The sequence below is a fragment of the Clinocottus analis genome, unplaced genomic scaffold (genome assembly GCF_023055335.1).
Source record: "Clinocottus analis isolate CAN_PGR_092001 unplaced genomic scaffold, fCliAna1.0.p SCAF_21, whole genome shotgun sequence".
Lineage (NCBI taxonomy): Eukaryota > Metazoa > Chordata > Actinopteri > Perciformes > Cottidae > Clinocottus > Clinocottus analis.
In genome coordinates this window covers 11,821,042-11,839,081 of record NW_027175943.1, presented here as the reverse complement: position 1 = coordinate 11,839,081, position 18,040 = coordinate 11,821,042, and the positions used below count along the sequence as shown (strand labels likewise).

General features: G+C 39.7%; 2 non-coding genes across 2 annotated transcripts; one reads left to right on the top strand and one right to left on the bottom strand.

Annotated features, from left to right (window-relative positions):
* Nucleotides 1-3,049: 3,049 nt before the first annotated feature.
* trnas-uga (transfer RNA serine (anticodon UGA)) lies at nt 3,050-3,131 on the top strand. Its single transcript has one exon. It is a non-coding gene; the product is annotated as a tRNA-Ser (tRNA).
* Nucleotides 3,132-3,229: 98 nt separating this feature from the next.
* Nucleotides 3,230-3,303, bottom strand: trnat-agu (transfer RNA threonine (anticodon AGU)). The gene has a single exon. It is a non-coding gene; the product is annotated as a tRNA-Thr (tRNA).
* Between the last annotated feature and the right edge of the window lie 14,737 nt (nt 3,304-18,040).

Sequence of the window (18,040 nt, the reverse complement as noted above, 5' to 3'; positions counted from 1 at the left end):
CAACACTAAACATTACTTTGCTTGACTTTGAACATGATTTGGGACATGACTTGGGACATGACTTGGGACATGACTTGGGACACATGACTATAGACATGACTTGAGAAATGACTTTGGAAATATCTTGTAACATTACGATGGACATGCCAATGGACATATAGACATATGGATATGACTATGGACATTACTGTGGACATGATTTGGGACATGACTTTGGACAAATGGACATGTAGACATATGGACATTACTATGGATTTTACTGTGGACATGACTTGTGATGTGACTTTCTTCAGACTTTATAGGGTTGAACTGGTGAGGACTTCATCGGTCTAGGTCCTCTTACATTTCCAGAATCAGTGCTGTTGTAACACTGGTTGCTTGGTCACTGATGCGGGTGCTGCAAATAGTTGTTAAACTTTGTTTTCCATAGCAACCAGAACTACTTAACTTTCCATGTGTACTTTGATCTTGGGCTCACTCCATCACCTGTGACGCTCACAATACTGAGGGTTATCCGTGAAAGTGAGATCTTATCACTGCCTTGAAAGCCCACACTACTTGTTTTGCAGTGTTTGCCCATTTACTTGAAGTCCTCTACGTCCTGAATAAGGTTCTTGACTGACTCGGACTCTGGTTGTTTCAGTACAATCAGAAAATTTAGGAAAATCTCTATTTATATTGATTATTTACTGCCACCATGTTCAAGGAGGAAGGAGAGACTCAAATCTTTTGAATTTTAGCTTCGCTGAAAATCTCTCAGAAAGACAATCACAGAGCTGCGGAGTAGAAGTATTGATGAGGCGTTGGCAGTTTTCTGAAATATTAGACTGTGGTACAATTCCAACTCTGCCGACTCTATAAAGACAAAGGGGTCAGAATTAAGATTATTCAAAAAGCAGCTCTTTACAGATTTTCTGATCACATTGGTGTGACGAATGGCAAGCTGTCACACTGTGTCCTCTCATATGTTTGAACAAGTATAAGCGCAAAACTCATTTGATAGTTAGTATCGTGATAGTCCTTTTTTTGTTGTACTTTTTTTTTGTGAGAGAAACATGTAAAAAAAAATGAAACATAAAAAAAAAATAGCCCAACTTTTCTGAAGGTGGAGATAGGACTTGACAATCAAAAAGACCATTAACATGAGTCAGTTACCTCTGTGCGTGCGTGGAAGTCCCAGTGTCATAAAGATACTGGGACGGGAGGAAACTCTGAAGGCAGGGAGGGCCTTTGTTTTGGTTTTCTTATGACAGAGGGAAGTATTTTATGAGGGCTGTGGTTGCAATCTACTGTATTTTAGTTAACTTTAAATGTGGGTTTTTTTTTTTATATACTGCGCCAAGGAGAGAAGCAGAATATACATGTTTAGGCCTTACAAGGTTAGAGGACTTATGTGTTTGCTGTGCGTTTTGCTGACATGAATGTAATGACACAATTGATCGATTCAAAGGTGTCATGACTGATCACTGTGTCTTCTGCATGGCATCCTAAATGAATGGCCCAATAATGAATTTATCTTGGGCCTAAACTTCAAGAGCAACTAGGTGACCAGCGAGGACAACTGACGATTGTAACACACATTTCTAATGCATGACGATTTGTCCTGGCAGGTGCTTTTTCTCAAGTGTATTAAATGATGTGAATCAGAGGCAAAAAATATCCCTCGTCGGTAAAAGCCAAACATACTATATGGACACAGATCTGGAGTAAAGTTGCAGACTCAAACTGTCTGGGGGACACCATCACACGTAAAACATTTTCTAGCATATAGGGCTGTCTAGAAGGTACTTCATATTGTTTTCTCCACTTTTGGCCACCCTAGCCTGGAGGGTACTACAACCAAGAGGATACTTCATCACATAATCTCCACTTGAAGGACACTTTGCTATATTTCCATGCACATTGGGCTTCTATAGAAGGCACATAAGGATGTTTTATTTACCATGGGGGCATCCAGGATATCACTTTTGGTTTGCTTTCCTTCAGTCCATCAGTGCGGAGTGTATGATACATTTTCAGCATCAGGATTTGACTCTTCAAGCAGTTTAATGATATCAATAATCAACCTATGTGTGTGTGAGGAAATATTCAGATAATGCAATGCCTACTGATCACTTTGAATAGAATAGAATTTAATTTTGATCTATTCATTTATGCATTCATTTATGGCTTCTGGAGTACACTTACATGTACTTTATACTTATTTCATTATACTTTGTACTAAAATATATTCACAGTTTAATAAAACCTAATATATAGTCTACCTTATGAGCTGAGTCGACTCCAATAAAGATTTTACATAATATAGATATACACCCTAAATATAGAAAAACAGGAACAGCCCACTATATGATAGGTATCTATGGAAACAGTCTGAGGGAGTGCCAATCAGCTGATCAATCACTGATCTTTAGACCAACACATAATGTACTTACCCTACACGTCAACTTAGCAACAGACTGGGTGTGGCTCAGACATGTTCGTGAGTATTTAAACCAAGTGCATCTGAAAATACATATCATTTCAATTGTCATAACTACATCTTATTGATGCTTTACAAATGAGAGGCATTGTGGACAGATATTTAACAGTCACTCCTATACTCAGAAGAGTTGGGATAGCTTGTAAATGAGACATACTTTTTTCATGTGTGTGTTCATGTTTGAGACTACTTAACCCACACGGAAGTTTGTCTTGGCTCATCATTCTTGCATGTCATGTTAATACATTTATTGGCAGCAATTACGAGCATTTTATGAAATAGTAATTTAAATCTTGTGTTGGTCCAAAGGTATTTTGGTTGTGTCTCTAATAAAGCCCATATAGATCATTATGTTTTTGTCTCTGAAAGTAAACTGCTTAGAATTACCAGTGGTGTTTTGCTTCACAATGCCGAGCAAATAAAAGCAAATAAGCTCTCGATTCACAGAATATTCCTTTAGTTTTTTCTCGCTCGAGATTAGCGGCGACTCTGCAGTTTTCGTTTTTCTCCGTGCGGACGCGCCGTGTGTTTGGTTAGAACCGTAGAACTGTCCTCTTACATACGCTGGCTGCGATGGCCGAGTGGTTAAGGCGTTGGACTTGAAATCCAATGGGATCTTCCCGCGCAGGTTCGAACCCTGCTCGCAGCGAACTTTTCTCCCATTTTGCTTGAAACACGGAATTTGGAGTTCTTCCTGTATCTGTATAAAAAAAATACTGCGATATATAATTTTCCTTATAGTACAAAAGGCACCGCTGGGATTCGAACCCAGGATCTCCTGTTTACTAGACAGGCGCTTTAACCAACTAAGCCACGGCGCCACCCATTCCGCATTTTTGATAAAAGACGTTATATATGACCCCTGGATGCATACGTGACGCAGTGTTATATGTTTGTAGTTGTATATTTATTAGCGCGCGCTCATTTCAGAGCCTCGGTTTGCTTGTCACATCAGACAGACTTGAAATAGATCGCATTCAGATTGACTGGCTCACAGTGGTAGTTATGTAGTAACCATATGATACCACAGAGAGGCGCTAAGAAGCCATACAATTAACATTTGTATGATTTTTAGAATTTTGTGACGCCATCAACATAATTGATGAGCATGGAAGCCTTGGCAGCAGTATGTGTGACTCAAGTCAAACCTCCTGATGAAGACCATGAGACAATCTTGAAAATATAGCTGGATTATGAGATTATTTTTGTCGCACATAGTTTTGTGATCGTTAGTGTTCAAGATATTAATTTTCCCACTCTTCCTAATAATGCATTTTATTCAATGTTAAAAAAAAAATCAAAAAAATCAAAAACAGATTATTGTTATGGACAGCACTGCGCAATTCTTTTTGGAATGAATTGCAGAGTTGCATCATTTCAAAAATCACACCCTTACACAATCCACAATAATTTAAGGAAAGTGAGATCAAACCTTCACTGACTACATTAGGTAATTATGAGTGCTCAAAATATTCTAAATTCCAGAAATTTCTTATAAATAGAACACACATATTTTCTACTGTGTGTAACTTTCATTATCCATGACTTACTTCCTGTTACTAATCACCCACAAACCACCAGGCCACTCATCTCCCTCCTCTAGAACCACATTCCGTGTATTGTTGGAACATTCCGTTTGGAATGAGCTTCATAGTTCCAAATATACATCTGTATTTAAATTGCATGTTTAATATACTGTACACTGCTCGCTTTGACATTGTGATCATCCATCCGCATGCTAATATATGACGTTCTGGCAGCTTCCATCAGAAATCACATTACACTCAGTAAAGCTGCTGTTGATGTCAAACTGAGAACCCAACATTTTTAATGTTTTATTTCATTTTATTTGTCTAATTCCCTTTGTTATGTGTGCATTTAAAGATTCAAACACCCGAGTGCATGCATATGTTTCCCGTCACACCTGGCTTGAACTGGAGTTTAGGGATTTGTTCCTGCACACGTGTATCAGCTAACAACCTAAATATAAATTACAGCATGTTTTCCAGCAGATGAGTCAGATTAGTAAGAGATCATTTATCATGTTAAAGCATGGAGAAGACATTAAATTAGACACGGCATGTTTCTGACTCATCTTTACATCATGCTGTGACCCACGTCCTCATCACCCATCCCTCCACTGTACATTTTAGGGATGTTATTGACTGGCTCTCCGCTCCCCAATGACCCCAAACTTTTCTACTGTTTACCTACAATTCAATTAACTCGTCAGATAAAATTTTGTGCAAGTTATGTAGTAAGCTCCTATGAAATCTTGGGCACAAATCTTGATTAAAAAAAGAAAGTACGAAATGTTTCCCTTTGAAACTGAATTAACTTTCGTAGAATTTGTAGCCTTTTTCTTCGTATTATGAACTAGTATTGTATGTTGAGACTTTCTTTATCCATGCCCCCAATCCAAGTATGCAGTATGCATTAGTATGTGTAATATACTACACACACAAACACACACACGCACACGTACACACGTACACACGTACACACACACAGCTGGATTTGATTTTTGGTGCAAAGTTCACATACTTTTTTCCCCCTCATCTCCTACTTCTCTTTTTCGTCAGGGGGGCAGGAAGTGGTTATAAGGTCAGTTAATTTGTCACAGAGGGATCCTCCTCAAGAAAAGCCCTACATGGGAAAAAATGAGTAAGATTTTAAAAATAAATGCAGCTCCTCACAGTTTTTCCATGTCAGGCCCTGTGGGAACAAGCATGCCTGTGAATGACGGTGCTAACACATATCCTACAACCAGCAGCAGCAGAATATAATCTGGGCTCCGTTTGTTCAGAGCCGCTGTCCATTGCTCTTTCGGTGATTGTTGTAAAGCTCTCACTTTACTGGAAGTGTGCAGCGTTTTTGTCGAGCCAAACTGTGAATGGAGCAAGTGGAAGAATGTGCTCAGGGTCGAGTCTCGACTTGCACCGACAACTCTGGAGGGGTTGGACCTTCACCGGTGCGCAGGGGGAGATGGGAAACCCAGCGGGGGAAAGCTGACTGAGGGTGAAGGGGCATGTTTGTCATGGTCCTGTGCGGAGTGAGTCACTGCCGCCAGGAGGCGTGTGAAAGTCTGTGGCGTTTTGGGTTTTATATTACATGTTTCCATGTTCTTTCAAATGAAAGAACATGGAAACATGTAATTCAAAGTTAAGCTATGGTCCAGTTGGAATATTCAACAATGTTCTGTTTGGTGCCTACAAAAAAGTGTATTTTCCACATTGTTCCTCTACGCTACGTGAAAGCAATAATCAAAATTAGCATCAAAATTAGCACTTTTGACTACTGACTACAATGGCACGCAAACAAGCTAACAGCGAACGACGCCAACATCTAACAAAGCTAACCGCAAACAGAGCTAACAGCAAAACAAAACAAAACACCAACAAGACTGACTGCTCTGTTCCTGTTTTTAAAGGCGTTTTGTTGAAGTATTTCTTGAAACTTATTTAAGCAGTGTAAAGATATTTGTATCTTTGAAAAAAATAACATAAATGTGCACATCAGTTTGACAGGTTCCCAGAAAAATACAGCTGACATAACAGAATCTGTGTTCCCGAGTGGTAGCTACACGCCGCTGTCTGACAGCTTGAGCTTGGACGATTGAGTCTAGCTGAGTCTTTTGTCTAATCGGGTCCACTTATGTAACACTGTTACGAGCCACCGGGAGACACAATAGCAACAGCTGTGCTGTGGTGGAGCTCGAAGGTGGAGTCAGTGATGAAAAACAAATAAGGTAAATGAGGGAGTCTCTTTTGGGAGAATGTTGCTCATCCAACGGCTTTTAACTTTGCCGAACTTACTGTGTGTATGTGTGCGCACAAACATAAACACAGACACATTGATTGACTCAGTTATAATCACATCTCCTGATTCCTTCATGTGAGAGAGGAGGTGATGGATATCAATAAGTATGAATCTGACATATTCCTAAAATGCTGGAAATTGGTTCTCTGTGGAATGAAAAAAAATTAAATGTTCCATTTCACAAGGCATTTTTTGCCTGCTAATACCAAAAATTAGCTAACACCATCAGATTAAGATGTAGATATGAGTCAACATGACCAACATGTTACAAACACATTTCAGACTTTGACTTTTGATTTGTCATCTGTCTGTCTTTTTGTACCTCCAACCATAAACACATCCACTCCATGACCAAGCTCTATAGCCCTTCACATTAAATGATTAACTGAACTTTTTTCATGTGATTTGGTTAATTTAAATAATGCCCTTAATTACAAACTGAGACCATTTCATGAAGTGCTCTTTCCCCTCTTTGGTTAGGGTTAGATGTGTCATGAGGTGAGGAATAGGGTTGGGTTAGAGGTGAATGAATAAGCGTCTTCAGTGGAAAGTTCTCTTACGTAATATGAATGTATTTGTAAGTTTGTTTGCGTGAGCCCACTGGGTCAAAGAGCTGCAGACTATTTGTTTTGTCTTTTAGCAAGACCATGTTATCAAAGTTACGGGCGATGAGGGTGCAGGGCTGAAAAACAGACTCATGGGTGGTACAAATGTGGTGAAAACAGGTGAGTCACTCTCTTCTGCAGGTAGGGAGGAAGAGGTGGGGTGAAGGTATGTCAAGACATGGTGTGTGATACATTGAGTGATATTGAAAGCATTTCTGCTTTGTAGGAAAGCCAACATTGAGGAGAGAAAAGACCAAACAGAGAATTCGTCAACAGAACCATTGGTCTTTGGATCAGGAGCTTAAATCTTGACTCTAACTGGCAAACGGCCTCTGGTGGTCATGCAAGTATTGACTGTAGGATGACGTATCGTGATGCTTTTATAGCCATACAAGGCCTCTGAGGCAGGATGTTTGGGTGGACCTTTGGGCGTAGAAAGCCTATGACTTCAACTACTCCACGTATACCTCCAAAATGTTATTCACTGACTAAAACGTAATTCTTGTCAGCAGCAGCGCGGAAGTCAGCCGACGTTTATGAAGATCAACAAAATCTATGTGGATGGAGGGGTCAAACAAACACGAGACTTTCACCCAGGAGACCGTATCAAACAAGGCGATGAGGGTGCAGGGCTGAAAAACAGACTCATGGTTGGTACAAATGTGGTGAAAACAGGTGAGTCACTCAGTCATACAAAACACACCTTTTTTTAACCCTCACCATCATATTTTCCTCAACCTAAACAGGTACCGCATTGGTCGCTTGTGTTGCTGGACATTAGGATAACTCACGAATAAGAAGACATGATTTTTCGTTAGATATCATACAAACCGTTGAATGAGGGTATGTTGCTTTGACACCAACAACTCCTGCTAGGACGCTTTCTCCAACCAGCAGTCAATTTGAACACCATCTTTATTGTTGGTAACCGGCCCGGAATGATAAAGGCACTAGACCTTTGTGTTCGTAACATATTTGGACGCCTCTGAAAAACAATGTGGTCCCACAGAAATACGTAAAAAGACAACGACCTCATAACAGCACATTGCGTGATGGTGGTCACAACAGAAACAATTTAGCCTCAGAATAAGGCAACGACTTGCCAAGGTTCAAAAAAGAAAGATCATGGTTTAGGTCAAAAGAACTACATTTGTACATTAAAATAACTCTCACGCTGACTTTTAGTTTCACAAGGGACACAAACAAAGGTCTCCGAGTCCAAACTACCCAACCCAAGAAATAAAACTTTCTTGAGTGCATTTATGTTTGCGTTCTCCATTACCTGCAGAAGCTCAAATGGTTCCTGGAAATGTTTGTGCTGTTCGTTTTGTGCATACACCATGGCAGTCCAAGGAAAGGCTGGGTGGATCTAGGCCATTCCAGATCGGGGCCAAGATGCCAAGTCCAGTGTGTGTTATCTGTGAAATCACTGCAGGCCTTATCTAGATTTATGCTTTTTGCTGGGTAGTTAAGGGAGGAGTGCAGAACTCTTTGTGTTTTGTCTGGTTTTATGGGGTGGTCAGCAGGAACTGGCCAGGTTATGTAACTGTGCATGTCTCGATTAATGCAAGTGTGTTCACGAATGCAGCGTGCCAATTTTCTGTCTGTACTTTTGGTCTGGTTCACCATAACCTCACCCACTTACTCACTCTAACCACATGCAGGTTAACACAGGCCAAACAGTAGAGTTTCCATTCCTGTTTCCTTTCAATTCCTACTTTGTGGTTCACCATCAGAGATCATACGGTACATTCTGTTGCTTACACACGGCCGTCTCCCAGCATAGTTCTGCTCAGAGCAATGGAAAGATTATATAATAGCATTAGGAATTCTGACAGGATGAAGTGCTCCTTTATGAGTTGAATTCTCCAACGTCTCAAGCTAAATAAACTAATTAAAAAGCCTCTTGGATCAGGTGGAAAAACCATCACCGCAAAGTCAAAGCAGAAACACCATATAATAAAACACTGACACTGATAACAGTTACAATGTTTAGAGCAGTGGTTCTCAACCTTTTTCCAGTGATGTACACCCTGCAAAATATTTTTTCAACCCTAACCAGTGCAAAATCTTGGTGGTTGATAGATGTAATACACAGCACTGTGTCATCAGTGTCTGATTTGATATAAAATATATACTATTCATTTTATGAACTTATACAATATTTCTAAAATCATTTCTAAAGGATTTTTGAATGAATGAAATAAAATGAAATAAAAATAGATATTTTTAAAGTCTTGCTTACCCCACGCAGTGCCTCTTGAAAATCACTGGTTTAGAGCATATCTATTGCCTCCACACAGCTCTCAACACTGGGACAGCTGAGCCGACGGCTCGAAGCTAACTGTGCTAACAGTGCTAACAGTTGCAAAGTATGTTAACAGTGGGGATGGGAATCGATTGTTTTTTTCGATACCGTTGGCTAAACGGTGCCTGAACCAATGAAACAATGACGACATTAAAGAAAGGCCTTTTTTTCCTCTTTAAATTTAACAATATATTAACTGTTTAAAGTATACTATAAATATAAATAAAAACAAGACACTTGACTTCAAACTCCAGCTTCAAACCTTTTTAACTTCAAAATATGAACAATATATATATATATTTAAAAAAAAATCACGCATCAGGTGTCCTGATGAGGACGGTGTGCAACAGAATCTCTATCAGGGAAACAGACGTTTCAAGCAGGAAGTTTAGAGTTTAGAGTTTGGGAGTCTGTTCCCTCTCGAGAATCTTTGCATCTTTCTCGTCCAGATTCCAGCGTTTAAAACAAACGTTTCCTAAACGAGGTTTGGTGGAGAAAAGGTTTCTCGCTCGGAGTTCGGGTCTTCTTCTTTACACTCAGTTGTTTTGTTGCATTGGCTGTAGGTCACGTTGTTCAAATCTTTTTTTGCCAAATACAGCCACACTTTTGACCGTTTACCTTTCGACATTTTTTCTGTTAAAAGGTTGATGGCTAGCTAGCTACTGTAGCTATACAAACGGTAGGCTATCGTTACCTGCTGCCAGGATGAAGTCATCAGAGTAGCTAAAAAAAAAAGTATTTCAGGCACCGAAAGGAAGCACCAAAATCGACTTTGCGTTTCGGTCCGATAAGCACCACTGCCAATGGTTTTCGGTACCCAACCTTAGTCAACCCAACCCAGTGCTGATGGGGATAACAGTGTTTAACTGAGGGGGGAGCGGTGGGTGGGTGCTACGAGTAATTTTAATGTGTGATATTTGTACTTTAACTGATCAAAAGGATCAGAATACATCTTAACTGGATCAACATTTCAGCTGCAGCGCTTACTTTTTGTGTTGAATTGGCAGCTCACATTGCACCTGCACGACAAGATATTTGTGAACAAAACGGCGTGCCAAATCTGAAGATGAAAACTGCATTAATGCCGCCTCATAATAATAAGAGTTTAGAGAGATATTCAACAGATGGAGAATCCTGCCAAGGATGGAAGATTTAGCATGAGACACACGTGGACTTGTCACAGACTGGCTTAGTTTTAGAATACGCGGCTTTCAAGAACACCACAATACATGGCTATCGTCTGTCCATAAAACATCAAAACAACAACAACAATATAATTCACAGGACAAATGCATTGTGAAAAGCCTGTCACTCGGTGGGGAGCTGCATGTCAGACCCTTGGCTGGTCAAAGTTAACTATGGTCTCGGCCGGCCAGAAAGTGTCGCGTATGGCGCCGCCAGAGAGGAGAAGAAATATTTTGTCACATGCCTAATAGTTCATCAAACATACAATGGGTTCATGAGTATGATTTATTCTCTTAATATAAAGCTGGTCAGCTGTAAATATATCTGCAATAGTTTCCTTAGTTTGTGCAAAAGGCTTATTTTGGTACGCAGTTTGATATTTTAATGCATACTTATTACTGAGCATTACTATAATTTTTTAATAATATCATAATCTTCTGTTCAACCAAAAAGCCAGTGCTCTAAGAATGTTGAGAAATGCTCATGCAAGTTTATTTCAAGGGTCATTCACTATTCTGTCATTTATTGTACAATGTGTTTTAGCCCATTTGAATCATTTAAGTTAATCATTTAAAACCAAATACTGTTTAAGTATTTTTTTTAATGTCGTTATAATACGTTTTGTTCGTGAGAAAAACATTTTTGATTTAATTCCATTCAGTTCACAAATGGAATGTTTTTGTCGTTTCACTTTCTATGAGTGATAAACTTTCATAATTTGGAAACTTTTGCCACACAGTGGGATGTTGGGGTGAACTCAGCAGCATGAATAATGCTCGTGCACTCAGGTCATTCTTTGCCCTCAGCGTCTGTCGCTGTTATCCAGAACAAATGTGTCATTTGAAGAAATTCTTTTACTGTGCGATGATGCGTTTACCGGTCGCAGCAGCGGCTTTCCCCTTCACGACTGTGTTGTTATCAACAACACACAGCACACTTGAACTTCCCTTTTTTCTTTATATAGGAATGCTGTTCATGATGACTGTGTTCCTTTGGAGATACCACAAGAACTAGTAAAGACTAAAAAAAGGTTTAGAAAATTATTGCAGATACATGATCACTGATTGGTTTAGTCGTCAGTACCCTTTAAGTGACACCATTACCAAAGGAGTACTTCATTCATTACTCATCATCGGTGTATTCCACTGACACTGTCGTAGAGAAACCACAACGACCCGCATGCCCTCGTATTTGAACAAGAAAACACAGCAAACATGGACCATATATCAAGTGGTGCCCAAACCAGTGAAATGAACGCAATGCAATACCTTACAGGCTGCCATACCTGGAGGAAAACCTTCTACGTACTGGCACCCCACAAGATGCAACATGGCGCCCGTTGTTTTTGTCACTCATTCCCTTTTAAACCTGAATCCGCTCCTGCGTCTCACCTACGACCTCAATACCATTTTTGTCAGTGTGTTTTCCAACATACCACAGTCCAAAGAATGTCCAAAACAAATAAGATAACCTTCATTCTGAGTCTAGACCGGGATGTCAGGAAGTGACTATCTCGGCCCCTTGATTCACTTCCTGTTTTTACTCCTATGAGGCGTGCGCTGTCTGATGTGACACGTCAAGACCTGTGCTGGTTCTGTTTGTTCCTCTCTTGACCGTTTTGCTAAATATCTGCTTCCTCACAAATTTAACCACTTTAATGTGGATGTACTCAAAGGTTATATTTGGTGAAAGTGACCAAATGCTATTAAAAAATAGAATTATAAAATACTATTAAAATACTGTAATACCTCAGCAATTATTGGATGGATTGTCATGACTTTTGTTCATTCATGTTCCTCAGAGGATGAATCCTGATGACTTTAGTTATCCTCTAGTTCCAGGAGCAGTGTTTTGGGAGCCAACACCGACACCTCGCTGCTGGAGGCCCAGGCCCTTTTGTTGGGCCCGCCAGAGGGAAGAGAGCCCGAACCTGGACCACGCCGGTCAGACTGTCTGACCCTGTTGCAGTAAACTGAGAAGTTTACGAGAGGGATTCTCATGCAAAGAAACACTACTGCTTTCGTCCACAGGGGCCGCCAAAATGAACATAAAAGCTTTTGTTTTCATGGCTGCACAGTGGTGTAGTCACCTCACCAGAGAGGACCAGGGTTCGATTCCCGATCCCGGCGGTCTTTCTGTGTGGAGTTTGCATGTTCTCCCTGTGGTAGCATAGGTTCCTTCAAGGTTCTCCAGCTTATTCGGCTCAGGTTAATTAGAGACTATTAAAAAAATTCCAGGTCCCCGCGACCCTAAATAGGATAAGTGGTTTGAAGATTGGAATGGAATATACTTTTTAATTATAATTTAATAATACATTATCCACCTTGCTGGAAAATGATCTACATCCGGTTCTACTCTGATTATATTTCACGACATTCACCCATTTGTAGTTTAACTTCTTAAAATCATGAGTTTTCACTTTCAACTTTCTCTCTATTGACTGGACAGACTTTTCCTGTATGACAAGATCACATATATGCATCTTCCACCATTGTATAGAGAAAATATGGAAATTGAAATAAGGAAATGGCATGGATCACATGGTAATAGAAGGAGAGGGAATTTATTCGGCTAACCTGAATGTAACATAAAATATACGCCGACACAGACAAAAAGACATGTGACAAGCGTGTCATCAGACCAGTATGAACTGGTAAAGTCTGATTTGTATCAGCTCCTAGATCTTGGATTGCAGTCATTTCTTATAGCTGACTATTAATCCTTTTTTTTTTTTTTAAAACAACCATGAAACTTTAAGTTGCTAAGGAACATACACCCAAATGACCAACAAACTCATGACCAACAAACAGCGTCAGACTCCTGTGTTTGCACTTTTTGTCTGATGTTTCCATGTTATTTGTAAAACGTGACATGGTTTGCGAGACGAGACTTCAGCGATACAATATTTTATTGCTGAGACGAATCAAAACTAACCAGTTTAGACTGGTCCGATGACACATTTATCACGTTGGGTTTTTTCTGTCTATGTTTCAGTGTATATTTTTCGTATTTTTTCCAGGTGCAAGGTTGGAAAACTAACCAAACCAAACACTTATATACACAATGTAATTTTGTTCAGTGCCAAAACCATAAGGTTACAAGGTCAACTAGGGAAACAGGGGATTCCTTGTCCTCTTACTCACACTATGTCCTCGCTGCCCTTTCCTTATTTCTTCACTCGTTTCCGCTGCAACATACGTGGGTAGCTGCTTTTTTTTTCTTTTTTTTTTTACCGTAAAGAAATATATACAAAAGAATAATACTATAAAACCACACTTGCTTCATGAGAAGTTTTTCGCAAGAAGTTTCACAATGTCAACTGCTAACTCAGTGGCTGTGGTTAAATGGGCCAATTGGGTTCTCTTTCTGCAATCAGTCCACAAAAATGTGACCATGAGAGTTAAATATGGTGAGTGGCTACGGCACGGAGGCCAGGAAAACATTTTGGTCTTGTATGTTTCTGCAAACTGTGGATGTGTTGAATGTGGTTGTTCTTGCATCTGGTCAGAGAGAGTGAAGTATTACGACGAGCGACACGTAGAGCAAGTGATGTAGAAAGTTATGTGGTATCCAACAGTATTTGACCGGTCAATACAATACAATAAAATATGGCTTTTACCCAGGGAATCGATTTTTGAATCATTATGTGTTGCTGCTTTTTCTCATTGTACCAAGTAGTTTTGTTATCTAAAGCGAAAAAACACATAGTGTGTCGCATTTCCTTGTGTGTGTTCCTTGTGTGCATTTCTACAAGTGTGATTTAAGCGGATCTAAAACTTTTTGGTTCAGAAATGTCAACGTTCAACATATTCTGTGGTTTGCCGAAACATAAAATCCCAACACTTTTCTGAAGACTGGGTTATTGGACTAGGTGTCCTGTTTCCATTCACGTATGCACAATGCTCAATATGGCATTCCAGCGATGGCAAAAAAAGAAAAGTCTTCCACCTGATATTTAACCCGTTGAAAACTGTTGTAATCAATTTTGGCTCTCGACCTCTTTTTCCCTGTTTGAGTTTTTTCCCCCCTGTGTTTGAGTCGTCGTAGGAACCCCAAATTAATTACAATACTTGTGTTTAGTGTATGTATTTGTTCAGCAAAGGCTTGGAAAAAAAATGTGTATCTGCAAAAAAAAAATCACTTTTAAAAGATATTTTGATCATAACTATGAACATCCAGCATGATATAAGCCAGATTTCCCAAAAATGCCTCCTGGAGCGGTTGATAAAACACCTTTTTTGGAAGGATTAGGACCTAAAGAATCTGAATCTGCAACACAAATCACAATAAAACAAAGCCTTGGCCTGTTACGAAGGAGTTTCAGTCAAAAAACTGTGTCGTTCGATAAAAAAAATGGAAAAAATTACGTATTTTATGCCAAAAGATTGTCTTAATGGTGCATGCTGGCACTTAAAATTGGAGCGGGAAGTTTTTCGCGCATGGTTTCCAAAAGGTTAAGGCCTTCATACATTATATTTTAAGCATTAATGAAGTCCTTAGGTAGCGTAGCATACAAAACAATTGCATATATGAAGGTAGTTATCTATCATTGATTGCACAAATACATTTTACTGGTCAAGTAACAACTGGTTTTATCCTTTTGGGATTTAATGACCAAGTGGGTGTGATATTGTGTTTTGTCTTGGCAACAGCTAATTCCCATCTTCCTGAAGCCCCCACAGAGAACTAGGTGGGTAGTACTGTACACGCCAAATTTCCAGTCACGGCCGTATATGGAATGAACCACATCCTCAGGGATTATGGGGTTTTTACCAAGTTAAACTAGAGAGATGTGCTGATGCAGTCGGTGTATATTTGGCAACACCGTCTAAACAAACAACGGGATGACATAAGCAGTAACAACAGAAGGGAAACAAAAGTCTCCTAGAATGACTCACGAGGCCGTATCGGCTCGTCGCTCACAGCTATTATTTTTTCATTTGGGTGGTTGCATGTGTTTGTCACGCGCTCACATTTTCTCAAAATGATTAAGTGGTAACTGCAGCTCTTTAGGTACGATAGTAAATTAGCTGTAAACTGTGGTTTAACGAGGCAATTAAAATGCAACAACCCCAAAACACAAAACCGCCCGTCTTTCATACAAGACAGTGTAAATGGGCTCATAAATGTCCCTCACATACATAGCTGTCTTGGCATGAAGAAAGATAAAAGAGAGATGACAATGACATCAAGGCAGTCTAGTTCCTAAACCTTGTTGTCTCAGTTTATAGTCTGGGTTTGTCCTTTTCTTTGGTGATATTTGTAGACATTCGGGGCTCGGCCCAAACCTCAAGGGGATCTGGGAGAGTCCATTTCAACAGCCACATGCTTTTCAATCCGTTTGAGATATAAAAGCCTAAAAATCTGACATATTTACATCAAATTCTCATTAGCCAGCAGTCTCCTGGGTGAAAATGCTTTATTCGTTGGACCCATCGATCCACCACAACCTCCTGTACCATGTCAGCTGACTTCCTGCTGTCTGGCTCATGATATCTAGGGTCATATGAATTACAGTATATTAGTTTTATTAGGTATATAAGTAACAGTGAATGACAAAAGTGTGATACCCTACAATGCTCCATCCAACCCAGAACCAACAGAAATTGTCCAATCTCCAATTCCCTCTCTATCTTACAATGTCATAACCACCATATTTCCCTTACTCTCCATTGGCCTTAACTGATCAAGCACAGATGCTCCAGAAAAAAAAAATCCCTGAGACAGACAGCTCAAAATGTTGGCAATTAAAACCCCAAAACGCTTTTCATCGTTAGAGGCTCTACCACTGGAGAGAAGTGAGAAAACATGTCTGCTTGTAATGTGGTTTTACTCCTGTTATGGTTTACTATTTGCCATGCCTAAACACCTTCTGGATACATTAGTTTGCCCTTTTTTTTCACTGAAGTAAAACCTCAAAAAATAGACATCAAGCACTCGGTAGCATTCAAGTTGTGTGAGACACGGAGAGCAAATTGGCTTTGCTCTTCAGCTTCTACGAGAAAAAGTGGCTCCAATTACGACTTACTCTCTGTGGCTCTCATTCCGGATAAATTTGGAAACAGTGTGTTGATTCCCGTTCTCTGTATGTCTACCAGATGCTTGGTGAGTAGCGGGATGAGGAATGCTGGCAGCCACGACCAAAATGTGGTGTTTTAATGTGTCACTCCCCCCCCAAAGTGAGAGTCAATACAGTGACTGTATGAAAAGATAAACTAATGTTAAAGCCTCGCTAAGTACCTTTAACTACTGTGTTTGGTAGTGCAAGCAGGTTCGGTAGTAAATGTAAAAAAAACCCCATCAAAATCAGATCAGAATGTGCCGAGTATCCTGATACCTTTAAATGACTGGTTTTTGATGATTTGTCTTAATATCAATTAGTAATTAATTCCATTTGTGACATGAGTAGTTGTTGTAACCCTTGACCAGTACTACTGGATACTGGTACATACAGAACCACTGAGGTCTTGCACAACTTAGCTGAGCACAGATGGTTTAAATCTGCAAAACCGAAACAGCTGAAGTTGCTTCAGATGTGAATATTTTCACTATTACTCCGGATATCAAAGTTTTAATACCAGAAGCAAACCAATACTTTGTTTGTTGACTTGTATATGTCTTCAAACGCTTTTTTTTTAAAATTTCACAGAAAAATATTGTCTTAAAAAAAAATTGGCATGATTCTGATCTAAATCTGGAACAATCTGAACACGTGTTGGGTCCTATATCCACTACTAATGCAGAATAATGTGAAGGTAAGATCAACTTACTCGTAATAAAAAAAAGTTACGGTTCACGGTTAGTTTATGGTTTGTTTTTTTCCGAGTACCTGTTTTAACTTGTTTGTCCTCTGTGTCTCCGCCCTTCCTGCCCCTGCGTGCCTTGTTTCTGATTGTGCGTGTGTGTGTGTGTCTTCTCTTGATTGTCTTCACCTGTGCTGCTCTCATTGATTCCACTTGTGTCTCCTTACCTTCCCCTTGTATTTAAACCCTGTTTGTCGCCTGTCGCCTTGTCGAGTTGTACTTTGTGTTCACTGTGGTCGAGTCCTGTTGGAGTTCCTAGTGCCACCTTTGTGGCAAGAGGAACTCTGTTGTTGGGAATCCTGTTTTTTTCTGTTCCACCGGATTTCTTTTTGTTGTTTGGAATCCTCTTTTTGAGGCCTCTGCCGTCTTTTTTTGACAAGAATAAAGTTACTTTCTTTCAACAAACATCTGCATGTGGGTCCTCTGTCTGAGCCTCCCGGGACATAAAAAAATAGCATCTTTTCTTTTAAATGTATAAAACCTGTGTCCCTAAAATCATGGTTTTGTTTGACTTCTGATTGTTGTCCTCTGCACAATAATCTGGCAAAAAGCAGAGGAAATTTTCTTCATCAGCATTGGATTAATAGTTTTTTGTCATGTGTCATATCAGGCCAGTTGTTTTTTTGGACAAAGTGTTGGAAAACATTAGAATCCCAACGAATGATCAAGATGGCAAAAATACTTCTATTCATGACAAAATCCAACACAAAGACTCATGACATCCACTGCCTCTACTGGCGGATTGTCTGCAGGTGAAACATTCCTGCGTGTGTGTGTGTGTTTGACTGAGACAGTGAAAACAGCTAAGTGACTTTCCATATGCTCTGTCATGCTTCGG